Source organism: Bubalus kerabau, chromosome 3, assembly GCF_029407905.1.
Source record: "Bubalus kerabau isolate K-KA32 ecotype Philippines breed swamp buffalo chromosome 3, PCC_UOA_SB_1v2, whole genome shotgun sequence".
NCBI classification, from domain to species: Eukaryota; Metazoa; Chordata; class Mammalia; order Artiodactyla; family Bovidae; genus Bubalus; species Bubalus kerabau.
In genome coordinates this window covers 8,814,267-8,832,861 of record NC_073626.1, presented here as the reverse complement: position 1 = coordinate 8,832,861, position 18,595 = coordinate 8,814,267, and the positions used below count along the sequence as shown (strand labels likewise).

The window sequence follows — 18,595 nt, the reverse complement described above, 5'->3', positions numbered from 1 at the left end:
ATGCCTCTAAAGAATCAAGATTACATACTTGTTTGTTAACTCCTTTGTCAACAGGCTAATGTCTGTGTCTTTGGTTTTACAGTTTCAGTCTCTCCATCTCTTCAAAGCTTTCAGTTGTTAGCAGGTGGGGGAAACAAAACACCTGTGTTTTGTGCAGAATAAGAGTACAGTGGCTTTGAGTAAGGGCATAAGAAACACTGCCCCATCGATCACAGGATGTGGCATTCAGTTTTGTTGCTCAGAGAGTCATTTTTGGCTTTATGTCTGGCTCTTTAATGGTTTCCACACAATTAAATAAAGTTGTGGTTTAAAAAGTAGAGGAATCAACACCAAATGCTGCTAAGGACGTGGAGCCACCGGAACTCTCGTTCATTGCTCCTGGGACTGCGAAGTAGCACAGACACTTTGGAAGAGGGAGTTTAATGGTTGCTTTCAAAACTAAACATAGTCTTGCCTTCATCTCAGTTCAGTTCAGTTGCTCAGTTGTGTTCAACTCTTTGCGACCCCATGGAATGCAGCACACCAGGCTTCCCTGTCCGTCACCAACTCCCAGAGTTTACTCAAACTCATGTCTGTTGCGTTGGTGATGCCATCCAACCATCTCATCTTCTGTCATCCCCTTCTCCTCCTTCCTTCAATCTTTCCCAGCATCAGGGTCTTTTCCAATGAGTCAGTTCTTCGCATCAGGTGACCAAAGTATTGGAGTTTCAATGTCAGCATCAGTCCTTCCAATGAATATTCAGGACTGATTTCCCTTAGGATGGACTGGTTGGATCTTCTTGCAGTCCAGGGGACTCTCAAGTGTCTTCTCCAATACTGCAGTTCAAAAGCATCAGTTCTTTGGCACTCAGTTTTCTTTATAGTCCAACTCTCACATCCATACAGGACTACTGGAAAAACCATAGCTTTGACCAGACAGACCTTTGTTGACAAAGTAATGTCTCTGCTTTTTAATATGCTGTCTAGGTTGGTCATAGCTTTTCTTCCAAGGAGCAAGTAACTTGTAATTTCATGGCTGAAGTCACCATCTGCAGCGATTTTGGAGCCCAAGAAAATAAAGTCTGTCACTGTTTCCACTGTTTCCCCATCTAGTTGCCATGAAGTGATGGGACCGAATGCCATGATCTTAGTTTTCTGAATGTTGAGTCAAATGCTGCTAAGGACGTGGAGCCACCGGAACTCTCATTCATTGCTGCTGGGACTGCAAAGTGGCACAGACACTTTGGAAGACAGTTTGGTGGCTGCTTTCAAAACTAACATACTCTTGCCTTATAACCCAGCAATTACACTCCGAGGCATTTACCCAAATGGACTGAAACCAAATCCACACAAAAACCTGCACATGGATGCTTAGAGTAATTTTATTCATAATTTCCAGAACTTGAAAGCAACCAAGATGTCCTTTGGGAGGTGAATGAATAAACTGTGGTGCATCCAGGTAATGGAATATTGTGCCATGCTAAAAAAGAATGAGCTGTGAAGCCACAAAAAGACAGGGAAGACCCTTAAACGTCCATGACTAAGTGAAAGCAGTCAGTCCGAAAGACTCCACACGGCATGATTCCAGCTATATGGCTTTCTGGGAAAGGCACAAGAATGATGACAGTAAGATCAGTGGTTGCCAGCAGCTGGGAGGGATGAGTAAGTGGAGCGTGGGGAGATTTTTCAGGCAGTGAGACTGCTCCATATAATATGATAATGTAGGTCATTATACATTTGTCCCGACCCACAGAGCGGACAGCGCCAAGGATGAAACTTTATGTAAACTAGTGACTTTGGTGACAGAGATGTATCGACAGTGTAGTACTGTGTCAATGTGGAGTCACATAGTTGTAACACGTGTAGCAGTGTGGTTCCTGATGCCAATTGTAGGGGAGGCTGTGTGTGTGGGAGGCAGGGAGTATATGGGAATTCTCTACTTCCTGCTCGATTGTGCTGTGAGCTAAAACTGCTCTAAAATATAAATCTCTCTCTCTTTTTTTTTTTTTTTAAATTGGAGGGACTAGAGAGTGGCTTGCCCGTGGGTGCCCAGGGACTCTGCTCACTGGCTTCTGGCTTGATGTACAAGTTGTTTTCCTGCTAGGTTGTCAGTTGCCCAGATTTATTCATTGCTTTCTCCACTTTGTTACCAACACATCACTAAATAAACGGCATGTACTTAGGGACTAATAAATTCTCATTTAGATGAAATGAAGGGAAAACACACTTAAGGCTTCGAATAATAAATACATATTTCCACCCACAGACACAGCATAATGGCCTTAGTGTCAACAGAAAAACTCTCACTGAGACGGTTTCTGGAGGCTCTGGAGCCTGGGACAGTCTCAGGCTTGGAGGAGGGGTTTCCTTGGGAGGACTGCTGGGGCTAGAAGAGCCGCTGAGATGGGAAAATTTAACTCTCTCACTTTGACTCAAGCCTGGACGTGCTTTCTGTGCCCCCAGGGACCAGCCCTTGGTCACACAACCTGGCGGATTTACCAAGACGCTGCTCAGAGCAGGGCTAACACCATTGTGCAAAGCACTTGCCCCAGCGAGCCTGTCTCCTCATCTGTGAGGGGGGATGAGGATATTGGGGGTTATTGCGGGAGGCCATGTCTATAGTCACCCTGACGCGGGGTGATAGTCTCACCTGCTGGGCTGTGCTTATTCTTAGTATTACATATTATTGGATATCACACGATACTGGTAAAGCATTGGCGATGCCACGAGGGAGCTCAAATCATGACAGTGCCCATGTGAACCCCTCTTCTGCTATCTCACCACACTTTCTTTCTACTTCATTTGCTGTTGGCACATATGAAGATGGTGACTTTACTGGCTTTTATGACCTCTGTCTTCCTCCCTTCTTTGTTTCTTTTTTCTTCCTCTCCCACCTCTTCTCTTTCTTTCTCTTTTTCCCTTTATTATTTTTAAAGTGAGTTTATTTGGTCCCTTGCTATTCTTGGCCAGACAACTAAGACTCTTTGTATCGAGGTCTTCTTGCCAAAGCCACATTAGGCTCCCCAGGTTGCTAAACTTAGGCCAGCCTGTCTCTGCTCTCTTGGAAGGCCTGGGATGCCATAAATAAGAGAGGGAGCAGGTCAAAGGGTGCTTGTTCACAGCAAAGGGGGCTGCTTCACACAGAGCTTCCCAGAAGGAAGACAGAGCCTGACAGGAAGAAGAGCTCAGACCTCAGGCATCATCTATATAACAGAGCAGTTAATACCCCGCTCCCTGCCAAGTCACGGCGACTGCCGATCTCAGAAGCCATCATTCAAATTGCTTTTTGGCCAGTTCAGCATTAGCGTCCCCATGAGAGCTCTACTCTGGGAGAACAAGAGAAAAAGGCAGTTTCCCAGAGGAGAAGGCGGCTTCCTTTTCTTTCTATGAGACACATAGCCTTTATTTCTCTCCAAAGCACATGTGGAAGTTATGTGATGACCTGTGTCCAAGAAAGACACAAGAGGGGAGATGGGGAAACACAAATGGCCCAATAATGGGCAAGTGAGCAAAGTTTTGAAAGGCGGAGAATGCAGCGGAGACCAGCCCTGGGACTGAAATCTGGTCCTGCCCACTGCTCACTGGAGGCAAGTTAATTGGCCTCAGCTCTTCCTGCATGATATGCTAATAGTAATATTAAACTGGGGAGGGGGGAGTCTGGGGTGACTTTGTTAGCATCTGTCAGGTGGCCTGGTGTACAGCAGGTGGAGAATGACCTGGCCAGGTGAGTAGAGCCTCCATTCTTCATGCCCAGAGTGTAAAGAGACTCCAATGTCCCCTTTGCTAAAGTTCTTTGATGGAAGTTAAATGAAACCTCCAGCAAAGGGTAAAGACCAAGTGTCTTCCCACTTACAGCCCCACCCCCGGCCCCCCAGTCCTCCATGCTGCAGACATTTTCCCCAAAGATGGACACAAGTGTGTCTCCCATCCCCCATACTTGTTTAGAGCCTCGCCACTCCCCTGTCAAGTGGTGGGATCAAATTCCTCTCCCTCCGAACCTGGGTGAGCTTGGAACCTGCTTGCAGCCTCTGCAGCAGAAGTCATTCTGTGGACCCCAGAGGCTAGGTCATAAAAGGCAACGTATTAGCTGGAATCCTTGCTCTTGAAGCTGGCAGGTAAGCAGCTGACTGCACTGGGGCTGCCATGTTAACAAGGAGGCCTGACCTGGTCCATGTGGAAAGACCACAGAGAGAGTTCCCAGACACCACCCCCCACGTCCATGTCACTGTCTGTCTGCAACCTCAAGAGAGACTTGGAGCCAAAACCACTCATCTGAGCCCTTGCTCAACTGCTGATCTATGTCAGTGAAATGTAGATGATGAAACACGACAAAACCCAGTTGGAGGGCTTCCCCAGCAGTCCTGCAGTCAAGTCTCTACCCTTCCACTGCAGGTGGCATAAGTTCGATCCCTGGTCAGGGAACTAAGATCCCACATGCCTCATGGTGCAGCCAAACAAAAACAAAAAACCAACTGGAAGAGAATCATAGCCTCTGTTACCTTCTGCTAGAGCACCATAAATGGGGTTTAAGGCTCAGACCTGGGGAACCAAGGAGAACCAGGGTTTAAATCAACCCTACTGCTTCAGCTTGTGACCCTAACAAATCCACATGTCTAAAAAAGTGATAAATATAATGCATAGGTCATAGGATTATTATCAGGGTAAATGAGGTGGTTCATGTCGAGTACTTAGCATCGTGACTGGCAGAGAGCACACACATCTTAGACAGTCGTTTGTCGGCACCCTTATCACCACCACCAACTCTGTTTCAATCATTACGATGGGTTTTGCTTCCAAGACATCCTAGCTGGCTGGAATATACCCCCCTTTTCTTTAATCACACTTCCTTCTATTTAGACAAGTTTCCTTCAACCCATAATCTGTGTTTGTCAGCCTTCAGGCTAATGTCACAATCATGAGCAATTGTTTCAAAAAATCCAATCAGTCTTAGCTGCTTCATCCGGCTCACCCACAATCAGCCATCACTTTGCCCTCAACATGTTTGGCTGTCTTACTCATCATCACGTACGAAAGGCCAAATATTCTGCAGCAGAAAGTCTGCTTTGATTAAGGATACAGAACCATCTATCTAAGTCTGTTGGGCCATTCAACTCAGCTTTTCCTTTAGTGATGTGGAAGGGCTCCTCAAGTACCTACAATGAGCCAACAGAGGAGAAAATTAAGGCTCAAGAAGATTGGAAACAACATTATAGCTTCATTGTTCATTCACTAACCTGAGTATTCATTTCATCATTCAACAAATAGCTATTTAAAAAAAACCAAACAGCTATTAACAGCTTACTCTGTGCCAGCCTCTGGACATACAAACATGAACAGTCACACTACTTCTGATTTTTATTTTCTCCCAAATCATTAATTCATCACTCATTCAAAAGTAAACATTTTGTTTTTCCATGTGTTTTCCCCCTCCATAGTCTCTGCTGCTATGAAGCTTATAGTTTTGCCTGAAGGGCAGCCTAAAAACATGCAACATGCAACAACAGTAGCGTGTGCTAAGAGCTATGTGAGGGGAAACAGAAAGCTGTGCTTACTGATAGGACTTAGTTTGAGGGAAAGCTTAGGGAGGGCTTCCTGGAGGAAGTGGTTTTATATGGGGACTGAAGGAAAGGTGGGAATTAGCCAGATGGAAGGTGGGCAGAAAAGGAGAGTGATGTAGGCAGGGTCAACTGCTTATGTGGAAGTCCTGAAACCAGAGTGAGTGTGGAAATGACTGACGAACTAGAAAAAAAAACTCAACCCAATATCCACCAGGAAGTCTTCAATATGGCTTTGAAATCCACTCCCAGAATTTTCGTCTGTCCTCCAACTCTATCTGGCTTACAAAGTGCACGTTTAATAAATGCTTGGTGAATTGATATTTCCCTTATCATAATCCTTTTTTAAAATCTTTACTGAATTTGCTACAATATTGCTTCCATCTTATGTGACAGTTTTTTGGCTGTCAGGTATGTGGGATCTTAGTTCCCCAACCAGGGATTAAACCGGCACTCCCTGTGTTGGAAGGCGAAGTCTTAACCACTGGACCTCCAGGGAAGTCCCACCCTTACAGTAAACTGATAGAACTATTATTTTAGGGAGACAGATATTATTATTTTAGGGAGACACACACCCCAACACTTTTAATAAATTCAAAATATGGGAGTTATTATCAGTTCATATAGTTTTTAAAAGCTCATGTTTATAGATGTCGTTATCTTAATTCTACTCTACTTTTTAATTAAAAAATAATTTTCTTAATTAACTCCTTTTCTGTTTAATCCTCTTTAGTATGTTTTCCATTTCCAGGCAGCCTGCTTTTGTGCTTTTGTCACTGAGCAAATAGGTAAAACTGTAATTGGGCAGATTGAACTAGACGCTTAGAACTGAGTGTGTCTAAGAGCTCAGAAGTTGGCATCAGCCTGTCTTCTTAAAGCCACTACATTGGGACTTCTGCTCTCTATCGCTACCTTAATTCCTAGACACTGTGATGTCTACCTTTCTGTGGCTGCTCTCTGGTAATAAAAGAAGAGATATCCCCTTTGTCATCTATAGAACAGAGGGTAATATCCCTTAATTAACGAAAGGAAGTGGTGCAATGTACTGAGAACACTGCAATTGTTTCCAATTAATCCCACATGCAGTTTGGCAAAGTTAATAATCCATAAAATGACCTAGGATCTAAATGTGGAGAACAATCAGCTTTTATCAGTCATTTTTCTATATTTCCAGCACCAGCAAGAAAATTCCAAGGCCAGATGCATAGCAGGTCTACAGATTTACAATACCATATGTTCCTGAATATAATCTCAAATAGAAAAGAAACTTACACTTGCCATTCAGATCTTAAAAATTCCCCAATGTTTTGCAATCTCAATAAATTCACCACATATTGACAGATGCCAGCTCAATTACCAATGGAGCAGTTATTTGACTGTTTATATCATAGGCACCAAGGCAAACGAAAACATGAAGGTCATAGTCATGGAAGAGCGTGGTATTTTTCCATCTGATACTTTTCCATCTGATATTTCTAAAACCTTCTAGGACAGAGAAGGCATCACATGTACCTACGAACACCTAAAAAATGTCTCATGGAGCATCTTACCCCAGCTCCAGATCTTTTTTAAAGAAACTAGGGTAAAATACACATAACATCAAACTTACCATTTTAACCTCTTGAAGGTGAATACCTCAGTGCCTTTTAGTACATTCTTAAAGCTGTGCTACCATGACCTCTATTTCAGTACTGCTGAAATAGTTTAATCAACCAAAAGGAAACCCTGTACCTGATAATCACTCACTCCTCATTCCTCCCCCCCCACCCCACCTAGTCCCTGGCAAGTACCGATCTACCTTTTGTCTTTATGGACTTCTCCACTCTGGACATCCCATGTAAATAGAGCCATACACTGTGTGGCCACTTGCGTCTGGCTTCTTTCCCTTAGGATAAAGTTTTCAAGGTTCACCCATGCTGCAGCTTGTATTAGTGTCTTTTCTTTTTATGGGGGAGTAATACTCCATCACATGGCTATACTACATTTTGTTTATCCATTCGTCAGTTGATGAGTATCTGAAGCATTTCCAGAATTTGGCTGTTGTGAATAACATTCACAGCATTCAATAAGAATGCTGTTATTGAACATTCTCATACAAGTTTTTGTTTGAACACTTATTTTCCATTCTTTTGGGTCTCTACTTTGGAGTAGAACTGGGAAGTCATATAAAAATTCTGTGTGTAACGTACTGCCACCTTACCTGCTTCCTGAGAAATCTGGATGCAGGTCAAGAAGCGATAGTTAGAACTGGACATGGAACAACAGGCTGGTTCCAAATCAGGAAAGAAGTATGTCAAGGTTGTATATTGTCACCCTGCTTATTTAACTTATATGCAGAGTATATCATGAGAAATGCTGGACTGGATGAAGCACAAGCTGGAATCAAGATTGCCAGGAGAAATATCAATAACCTCAGATATGCAGATGACACCACCCTAATGGCAGAAAGCGAAGAAGAACTAAAGGGCCTCTTGATGAAAGTGAAAGAGGAGATTGAAAAAGCTGGCTTAAAACTCAACATTCAAAAAACTAAGATCATAGCATCCAGTCCCATCACTTCATGGTAAGTAGATGGGGAAACAATGGAAACAGTGACAAGACTTTATTTTCTTGGGCTCCAAAATCACTGCAGATGGTGATTGCAGCCATGAAATTAAAAGTCACTTGCTTCTTGGAAGAAAGTCTATGACCAACCTAGATAGCATATTAAAAAGCAGAGACGTTACTTTGACAGCAAAGGTCCGTCTAGTCAAGGCTAGGGTTTTTCCAGTGGTCGTGTATGGATGTGAGAGTTGGACCATAAAGAAAGCTGAGCGCAGCAGCGCTGATGCTTTTGAACTGTGCTGTTGGAGAAGACTCGTGAGAGTCCCTTGAACAGCAAGGAGATCAATTAGTCCATCCTAAAGGAAATCTGTCCTGAATATTCATTGGAAGGACTGATGCTGAAGCTGAAGCTCCAATACTTTGGCCATCTGATGTAAAGAACTGACTCATTGGAATAGACCCTGATGCTGGGAAAGATTGAAGACAGGAGGAAAAGGGGACGGGGGAAGATGAAATGGTTAGATGGCATCACTGACTCGATGGATATGAGCTTGAGAAAGCTCCGGGAGTTGGTGAAGGACAGTGAAGCCTGGGGCTGCAGTCCATGGGGTAACAGAGTCAGACACAACTGAGCGACCGAACTGAACTGAACTTACTGAGGAACCCATAATAATTTTTTTGTGAATACTATCAGAATTCTACAAAGGTTGAATCGGGTTGGAAGGGAAAATTCACCCCTGATGAAATGCCCTGATGGAAGTGCAACAGGGCATTGGAACATACATGCTTACATCACAATGGGTCAGGAAGACGTCTGTGGGTATCTCATCTCTGTACTGGCCCACAAGCTGCTTTTTTTTCAGTCAAGTTTTGTTGACAGGCCCTTGGGCACTGGAGTTGGTATGTCTCTTTCAGTGCCAGGCATGTATGACCTAAACTAGTTCCTTAAACTCTAAGAGTTTCATCATTTGTAAGTGGAAGTAGGTGTAATCTACAATAGGATTATGATAACTTTATTTCCCCCTCCCCCATTTCTCTGTTTTTTTAATAATATGTATCAAAAATATTGTATAAATATAATAATATAGTATTTAACATTTAGGGATTGATATAACCATTGACATGGTTATGATAACTTTAAATAAGGAGGTATATTTAAAAGACTTAGTATGGTGGTGGTTTAGTCGCTAAGTCATGTCCTACTCTTGTGACCCCATGGACTATATAGCCTCTGTCCATGGGATTCTCGAGGCAAGAATACTGGAGTGGAACGAAATACTGCCATTTCCTTCTCCAGGGGATCTTCTGAGCCAGGGCATGTGTAGCATGTGTATTTCAGAGCCTGACTCTTGGGAAGGCTGTTGTTCAGGCTGAGAAAGCACAGCCTTTGGGGAGGCAGAGAGCAGAGGAAGATACATGTGTGAGCAGAGAGCTTGGGGAATCTGCGAGGTAGGCATTTGAATCATAAATAATTTAATTGCCGTTTGTGTGTTTGTTAATTGGATTTAGTATTGGTTTTATATTTTGTTCAGTTTGGGGACTTCCTCCTTTCTGGAGCTGCCAGTATCAGTTGACTGGGTTTTTCAATCCTTGGACTTTGGTTCGTTGGCTCTCTTGGAACCCACTGGTGCCCTGGTAGATGCCTGGAAATCAGAGATTGATTAGACAACTGCTGCTGTTTTCTCAGATCTGGGGGGATTCATTTGCAAATCTCACTGCCATGGAGGCTTGCTGGGAGACCTGGATGCCTGCGGAGGTAGCCAGCTCTTAGGAACCTCAGGAAGTTTCTGATTTAAAGAGACAGGAAAGGAAAAAAAAAATCGAACCGGCAGTTAATTCCAGGAAGGTGGGTGCAGGGAAACGTTGTCAAGGATCAAAAAGAAGCATGACTGAGAAAATGAAAGGATGACTAAAGGAACAGGTTTGGTGGCAAGATACCTAAGGTATCTTGATTGCAACCTTATTACCAACAGTTCAAGTGTATATCACGAATATCAAGCAGAGAGACAGAAAGTGGTGAGAGAGCAGAAGCAGCATCCAGGTCTCTGGCAACTCTAAAACTCACCTCTCCTTCTGTTTAAGGTCGGAAGTGCATCATGAATTCTAAACTGAGTTCAGATAAGCCATCTCTAAAGCAATTTTATCTCTACTGAATATTTCATCATCCGAAATAGAAACTCTTCCTGCCTATTACTCTGTTATTTAAATTGTTACTAAAGAAAAGTCGGGTGTTCCCAGGCGGTGGTAGTGGTCAAGAACCCGCCTGCTAATACAAGAGATGCAGGTTCGATCTCTGGGTCAGGAAATTCCCCCAGAGGAGGGCACAGCAACCCACTCCAGTATTCTTGCCCATGGACAGAGGAGCCTGGCAGGCTACAGTCCATGGGATCACACAGAGTCAGATGTGACTGAAGCGACTTAGCACACACACACACAAAGTCACTCCAAAACATATATATTGAGGCTTCCAGGAGTTAGAATGCAAACCTCTTACAACTGTATTCTGTATGAGAAATTCATCTTTTATCACCAAAAGATGAAAAAGGCAGTTTTATGAAGCCCGAACAGTTCCATCCTACACTATGAGTTACTTACTTGTGGTAGGAGCACATGTACCCAGAATCACTCCTTAATTAGTCTCAGCATAAAACAGCACTTGTTACATGTGAGACTTGAGTTGATGCAGTGGGGTAAGCTTATGCCATCATGTGGCAGAGACAGCCAGGCTTCTCAGGCTTTATTTTTAAAGTTCCGGTAATTATAAATTTAAACCAACAGCAGAGGGGAAATGAATCATTGATTTGTCTCTCTTAAACAGTTTCTTTCCCATCAAAGTGTTTCCTTTTTTGTAGCATTTACCTAGCTTGCGAGGTGTTACTCTGTGTCCTGAGGACTTCAGCATCTGCACTTTGATCACAAATTGTATAGTAAATGTTCCAGGACAATATTGCCAGTCTAATTCATAATAAAATGGGAAAAGAAACCACACTCCTTTCATCCGGTACTTTGTTTATATAAAACTTGAACAGGGAACAAGCAGCAGTTTGGGGTAGAAGAAACAGTTCTGCACCCAAAGTCAGGACACCAACTCGGGCCACCCCGCCTCTCACTCCCTGGGCCTTGGGTTTCTTCCATGCTTTCTCTGGTTGCACACCGCTCTGAGATGCTGAAGCAGGACATAGATGGGCCCCAGGCTGAGCAGCTGGAGTTGTCTGCTATGGACAGATACTCCAAGATGAACCACATATTTCTCATTCTTGAAATCAAGGAGACCTTCTCAATATACATGTGCAGAAAGGCTCCTTGAAAATGGGGAGTGACGTCAAATGGGGAGTGACGTCCACCTGCTTGGGCTTCCCAGGTGGTGCTAGTGGGAAAGAACCCATCTGCCAATGCAGGAAACATAAGAGATGCGGGTTCAATCCCTGGGTTGGGAAGATCCCCTGGAGGAGGGCATGGCAACCCACTCCAGTATTCTTGCCTGGAGAATCCCACAGACAGAGGAGCCTGGTGGGCTACAGTCCGTAGGGTCACAAAGAGTCGGACATGACTGAGCACGCACACACACACAAGTCCATTAACAGGTGAATGGAGAGACAAATTGGGGTGTATCCAATACAACAAAACAGCACTCAGCAAGAACAGAGAACTGTCCGGACCTGTGACGTGGATGAATCCCAAACTAATTACGCTGAGTATAATTAGAAGCTAGACAAAAAAGAGTTCATACTGTAGGATTCCATTTGTACAAGACTGGAGCAAACGCAAGCTAATCTATAATGTCAGCAATCTGGTTGCTTGGAAATGGGAGTGTGGAGAGGGGTGGATGAGGGGGAGGTTAAAAGAAGGCACGAGGAAACTTAGGGCAGTGAGATTCACGTTCGTTATCTTGACCATATGATGGTTCTGTGCATATACACATATGCCAAAGATTCTCAAGTTGTATGCTTCAAATACGTGCAGTTTATTGTATACCAATTATAAACTCAATTCAGCTATTGCAAAAAAAAATAAACCCCTCAAAACCTCAGGGGGCCTGGAGTTGAAACCCAACTTCATGATCTACTAACTGTGTAACCCTGAGTGAGTTACTAACCTCATCTCTAGGAGGAGGGTGATAATCATTTCTACCTCACAAGGCTGCTGTGAGGATTAAATGAGTTAATCTTTGGAAGGTACTTAATACAAACTAGCTCTTAGTGTTGTTTTCTGAGAACCACCAAGAAAGGATTCTGTTTTATCTTTAGCATCTCATTCCCATAAGATTTGAATTCATTAGTCTACTTAAGGTATATTAAAGGCAGGCTCATTCATGCAAATTTTTCAGATCTCTATTCAGCACTCGTTGGGGAGCTTTTTCCAGACCACATTCTAATAAAAACACACCCCTTCCCCAGTCACTCCTGAGACCCTCCCCTGGATTTCTTCTCCTTCCTGACACTTATCATCGTCTGACTCTACCTGATACACTTCTTTGTTTATCTGTTTACTCTGTCTCCCTCCACTGGAACACAAGTTCCCTGAGACCAGGCACTTCTTTTGGGTTTTTGACACAAAAGTCACTCAATAATTATGTGTTGAGTGTTGAATAAGTGAATGAGTGCATTATCTCCAAGTGCCTTCGCAGATGATGGTAGCAGGGAGGTGGGAGCTGGCCCCGTCACCACGGCACTGGGGATACTTGCAGTGGGCACACAGGTCCATGTCCCCTGTGACCGGTGCAGCGGGTCTAACCCCCAGAGAGAGCTGGGTCCAGGGAAGGTCTGAACTTGGTCAGATCAGCGAGGTCCTCATCTCATGTCATTCCTGGCTCTGCAGGCATAAGAGACTGCAGAGACCGATGAGGGTATTTGAAAAAAATAAGATCAGGGCCTGGGACTGTTACTAAAATGATAAAGAATAGAAATCTAAAGCTTTAGAAAGTCACGAACATGTAGGCTTTGATGGGATCCATCCCTAGACTGTTTCTTGATTGTCAATAAGAAGACAAATTGGATTAAAATTGGGTCCAAGGTACAAAGTCACTCCCCTGCCTTCCAGGTGCCCTGTAAAGTGAAACCAACTGGGTTTCCCGAAGTGAAATCAGCTGGCTTCACTTTGGGAACTCAAGACCTGCCCAGACTGTCTTTCGTCCCCCTTCTTTAGAACTCCATGAACGCAAGTAATATAGCTAAGCCTCAGAGAAGTCAAGGGTTGACTGGCTTCCGTTTGCCTCTCTTGTCCTCCTGCTGCTGTGTGTCCTGAAAATGCTATTTCTGCAAGTTGGACACTTTCAGGGAGGTGTCAACATGGCATTAATATCAGTTCGTGTAGCATCTTCTAAAAAGACTCATCTAAACAACACTGAGGATGGTATGCTTGGACCTGCAATTGTGCTGCAGTCCATCCTCATGTGGGTACGTTTATTTGCTGCCTTTGTGTAAGTAGATCACGGAATGTATTCTGCTGTGAACTCTCTCCTTAGGAAATCTCCAAACAAGGCCTCATAAATAAGGAGCACACGTTTCAATGCATACAAAAGACTTCTTGAATTAGCATTTGTCATCTTTTATGTTTTAATTATCTCATTTGATCTCTTTATTGTTGCAATTACATTCTAATTTTGTGTGCAGACACTCAAGTGCCTTGGGCTAGATTAATCAATTAATATTATAATAATTATGATAGCAATAGAAATATAAGTGGATAGGTCACTCCAGTAGTTCCAGATCCACTTCTTGAACTCTGAATAAAGGGAATCTGGCTGTGAGAAATTTTTTCAGACTATTTTGAAGTCAAAAAAGCGAGATTTTTCCTTAAATTGTAAAGGCACAGTAGAGGTCTGGATTATTTTTCTGGTTTTGTTTTAGTTCTAAGCCAACACTTTTTTTTTTTTTTTTGGCTGCAAATATGCATAGTTCTTTAAGGAACAACACCACTGTCTCTTTGTCCTGTTTTCTACAACCCTGAGTCTGAATCACAAGGCAGAGGCTTTGACCAATGGCTCTCAAGGAACAGGGAGTTTGAGCAGGTGGTCAGACTTTGTGGTTGTTCAGTTGTGAAGTCATGACAGACTCTGCGACCCCACGGACTGCAGGATGCCAAGCTTCCTTTCCTTCACCATCTCCCAGAGTTTGCTCAAACTCATGCCCATTGAGGCGGTGATGCCATCCAACCATCTCATCCTTTGTCATCCCCTTCTCCTCCTAATACTGGGCTTCCCTGGTGGCTCAGAGGTTAAAGCATCTGCCTGCAATGCAGGAGATTTGGGTTCGGGAAGATCCCCTGGAGAAGGAAATGGCAACCCACTCCAGTATTCTTGCCTGGAGAATCCCAATTCCCATAGATGGAGGAGCCTGGTGGGCTATAGTCCATGGGGTCTCAAAGAGTCGGACATGACTGAGCGACTTCACTTTCTTTCTTTCTTTCTCCTCCTAAAGTCAGGAATTTAGGGTCTAGGAATAACTTATCACAACCATGGGGTGACCTTTCGGCTCAGGGTATAATTCTAAGAGATTTCCAGAAGCCCATTGCCTCTCATCAAGGCACACAGGCTGGCAGACACCATGAGTGCAGGGCCCAACACAGAACTGAGTTCATTCTTGCAGCTTTGCAGGAACCCTATGGTTAGATTCAAGCAAAAGGAGGAAGACAGGGTCCTACGATCTTTTTCCATCCCAAGAAAGATTTCATCCTCCAGATTACTGCTCCTCTGTCAAACTACCCCCAAACCAAACACACACATACAGAGTTACCACATCTACACATTTACATGCAAATACATACATGCCATAAATCAGATAAGAAATCAGTATCAGAGGCTCCTTTGCCTCTGTCTGAAATTCTACAAGATCAATATATAGCATGCTGTGCTTTTGGTTATTATTTGTTCTCTAAACCATGGATGCATTTTGTTCACACATTGGATTGAAGTCACAGGTAACATTTACTGAGTCTTTGCTATGGTCCACACAGTGACTCTTATCTCATTTAATCCTTGTAGCAACCCTGTGAGGAAGCTGCTGCAGATAGGGAAACTGGGGGACAAGAGGGGTAGGTAACCTGGTGAGGTACGGATGGGTTTTGTACATCTTGAGGGTCCCGCAAAGAGCAGTCCAGACACACACAAGGTGACCAGCAGGAGACCATTGACTATAGGAAGCCATGTAACTACAGATATAATCAAGTTAAAATGAGGTCATTAGAGTGGGTCCTAATCCAATCTGGTGTCCTAAAGGGAAGAGAAGAAAGCCAAAACAGGCATGTGCAGCGGAGAGAGAACTCGAGACCCACAGGGAGAAGGCCATGTGATCATGGAGTCAGAGATGGCAGTGATCCACCTACAAGCCAAGGAACACCAAGAGCAGCAATTTGCCACCGGCAGCTAGAAGAGGCAAGAAAATTTTCATCCTTAAATTCTTCAGTCAGAGAGCAAGGCCTTTCTGGCACCTTGATTTTGAACTTCAAGCCTCCAGAACTATGAGAATAAATTTCTGTGGTTTTAAGCCACCTAGTTTGTGGAAACCAATATATACACCAACCCATATTTTCACTTTTTATATAAGATCAAAGAGTAAAAGTGCTCTCTGACTTCTAAAATCTCCTTTACAGGGCTCATGCTGAGTAAAGAATTGCTCAGCTGCAGCTGGGGCCCCAGCAGGTGTGGGCTAATGTAGTTTATGTAGGAGCTCTCTTGAGGAGTCCATGGTTTCCAGGGAATGCAACTCTAGTTGAAGGATCCATTCAAGGTTTGGCACTGTTGATCCTGAAACTGAGCAGGAACCTGTGTGGCTCCTGGGCACAAAACCTTTCTGTATCCACATGTCTTGATTACAGGAAGTAGGCTTCATCCAGCCTCCCTTACCTTCCTGAGTTCCACTGAGCAAGTTCAATTAGCAGTTGTTAATTAGGAGCACCAAAGAATTTATGCTTTTGAACTGAAGTGTTGGAGAAGACTCTTGAGAGTCCCTTGGACTGCAAGGAGATCCAACCTAAAAGAAATCAGTCCTGAATCTTCATTGGAAGGACTGATGCTGAAGCTGAAGCTGCAATACCTTGGCCACCTGATGTGAAGAACCAACTCATTGGAAAGGACCCTGATGCTGGGAAAGATTGAAGGCAGGAGGAGAAGGGGAAAACAGAGGATGAGATGGTTGGATGGAATCACCGACTCGATGGACATGAGTTTGAGTAGGCTCTGGGAGTTGGTGATGGACAGGGAAGCCTGGTGTGTTGCGATTCATGGGGTCGCAGAGTCAGACATGACTGAGTGACTGAACTGAACTGAAATAGGGAAGGCAGGGGATGCAGAGACAAGGAGCAGTCCAGAAACAATAGTGCAGCCTTGGGGCAGGAGCCTCCCTCCCTTGAGGGATATACAGAACAATACCTTTGAGCTGTTTTACAGAAACCCCCATCACGTGGGTGAAATTAACCTTATCTATCCACAGCACATAAATCCCAGGACAGTTGGAACCAGGAGGTTGATGATGCTGACTCCTGATTACCTCACCACCAGCCAATCAGAAGAATGTCCATGAGCTCATCACATCTCTGAACCATCCCTCTCAAACTCCTCACTACACCTCTCCAGGTGGGGCACACAGTTCTGAGTGCATTAACTGGCTGAGGCTGTCTTTGTCTTGCAGAGCAATAAAGTTATTCTTTTCTATCAATACTTCACCCCAAACTCTGTCCCCAAGATTTAATTTGCTGTCTGAGTACAGAGGCTGGATTTGGCTTTAGTCCCCTCCTTGCTTCATACATGTTCTCCAAAAGGGAAAAGTCTGGACCTTGTGAGAACTTGAAGATATTAAGGTGTGAATCTTGATCAGGGGGAGAGAAGTTATCCCAAGGTGTAGTCAAGTATGGAAGATCCTAGCATGAACTTCATTTGTTGGCTCTTTCTGATTTGACTCAGGAGTTCCAGACATTGGCTTGTGCTGGTTCCTTAACAATCTTTACAGACCTTTAAGAAAAACAGCCCCTTGTGGAAAATAATTTTTTTTCATTCTGAGATTATGCCCTATTTTTATTTTTTTTTTAATTTATTTTTTATATTTTTGTCTTGTCATCTCTTAACTGATTTTTTTAAAATTTATTTTATTTTTAAACTTTACAATATTGTATTAGTTTTGTCAAATATCAAAATGAATCTGCCACAGGTATACATATGTTCCCCATCCTGAACCCTCCTCCCTCCTCCCTCCCCATACCATCCCTCTGGGTCGTCCCAGCGCACCAGACCCAAGCATCCAGTATTGTGCATTGAACCTGGACTGGCAACTCATTTCATACATGATATTATACATGTTTCAATGCCATTTTCTCAAATCTTCCCACCCTCTCCCTCTCCAACAGAGTCCATAAGACTGTTCTATACATCAGTGCCTCTTTTGCTGTCTCGTACACAGGGTTATTGTTACCATCTTTCTAAATTCCATATATATTCTGAGATTATGCCCTATTTTTAAAATATTAATGTGTCATTTGTTTTGTGAAGTGAAGGTGAATCTAAATAGTAAGGTTTTCTTTTTTCTTTTAATATCCTTCCTGAACAAAATTAAGTTGGCATTTCTATGTCAATCCCTGTTTTGGTTCTCAGACTTGAGCATGAATCAGAATTTTCTGGAAGAAAAGTTAGCACAGATTTCTGGGCCCCTATCCCCAGAATTCATGATTCATTAGTTCTAGGGGTCAGGCCTGGGATTGGCTTTTCTCAAAGTTTGCAGAGGACGCTGATACAGCTGGTATGGGGACCAGAGAAAGGGATTCCAAGAGGGGAAGATGCCTATTGTCTGAGTGATGTCTGAATGCCAGGGTAGTGGCCTGGGTCCCAGCTCACTGAATCTCTCAGTGATGAGAGGCTGTGGTCGCCATCGAAATGAGTGAGCAGCCCTCTCCTCTCTGTCCTTGGCACACCCCTGCCCACCTCTGCTGGCCTGCGCTTGGCAGGAAGTATACCAGGGCAAGCCAGGATGCACACTCCTACGTCTTGGTGCTTATGTGAATCCATCTGTGTGGGATTCTACTTTGTGAATATCACCCCTATTTAACAGAGTCTCTGGATGCTCACAGGAGCATTTCATTTCATTCATCCCTTTACTCATTCACCCATCAATCCAGCCTTTAAACATGTCCTCAGTGTTTACAATGTGCGTAGTTCTATGCTGTGTTGATTTAGATTCCACTTCCAGTCTTCTCCTGGATTTATCTGGGGTCTCTGGACATTTATACTAACTTGCTATGGTAGACATTGCTGAGCCCTTTCTTTAAGTAAGAGAATCCCCTGAGTTTAGTAGGACATATAGCCATTGTGCTCAACACCAAGTTTGCCAACCTTCCATGTAGCTAGGTTTGACCATGAGACTAAATTCAGGCCAAAAGAGGGATGAGTCAGAGTAATGTGTGTGGCTGTGAGGTTATCCTCTCTAATGAGAAAAGTGCTTGTCCAAACTTCCTCTCTCCTGCCCCACTGTCTGAAAAGTAACAGTGGCTAGAACAGCTCTGGAAGCCACAGATCGAAGACGGCAGAGCCA

At 43.7% G+C, this 18,595-nt stretch overlaps 1 protein-coding gene and 1 long non-coding RNA gene across 9 annotated transcripts in view; one reads left to right on the top strand and one right to left on the bottom strand.

The window, feature by feature from the left end:
* The window catches only part of PHACTR1 (phosphatase and actin regulator 1), a 549,201-nt gene that overhangs the window by 294,286 nt on the left and 236,320 nt on the right, over positions 1-18,595 (bottom strand). The gene's annotated exons all lie outside the window — the stretch shown is intronic.
* On the top strand, positions 13,187-16,746 carry LOC129645430 (uncharacterized). The gene is made up of 2 exons (XR_008711317.1): positions 13,187-13,474; positions 16,508-16,746. It is a non-coding gene; the product is annotated as an uncharacterized LOC129645430 (long non-coding RNA).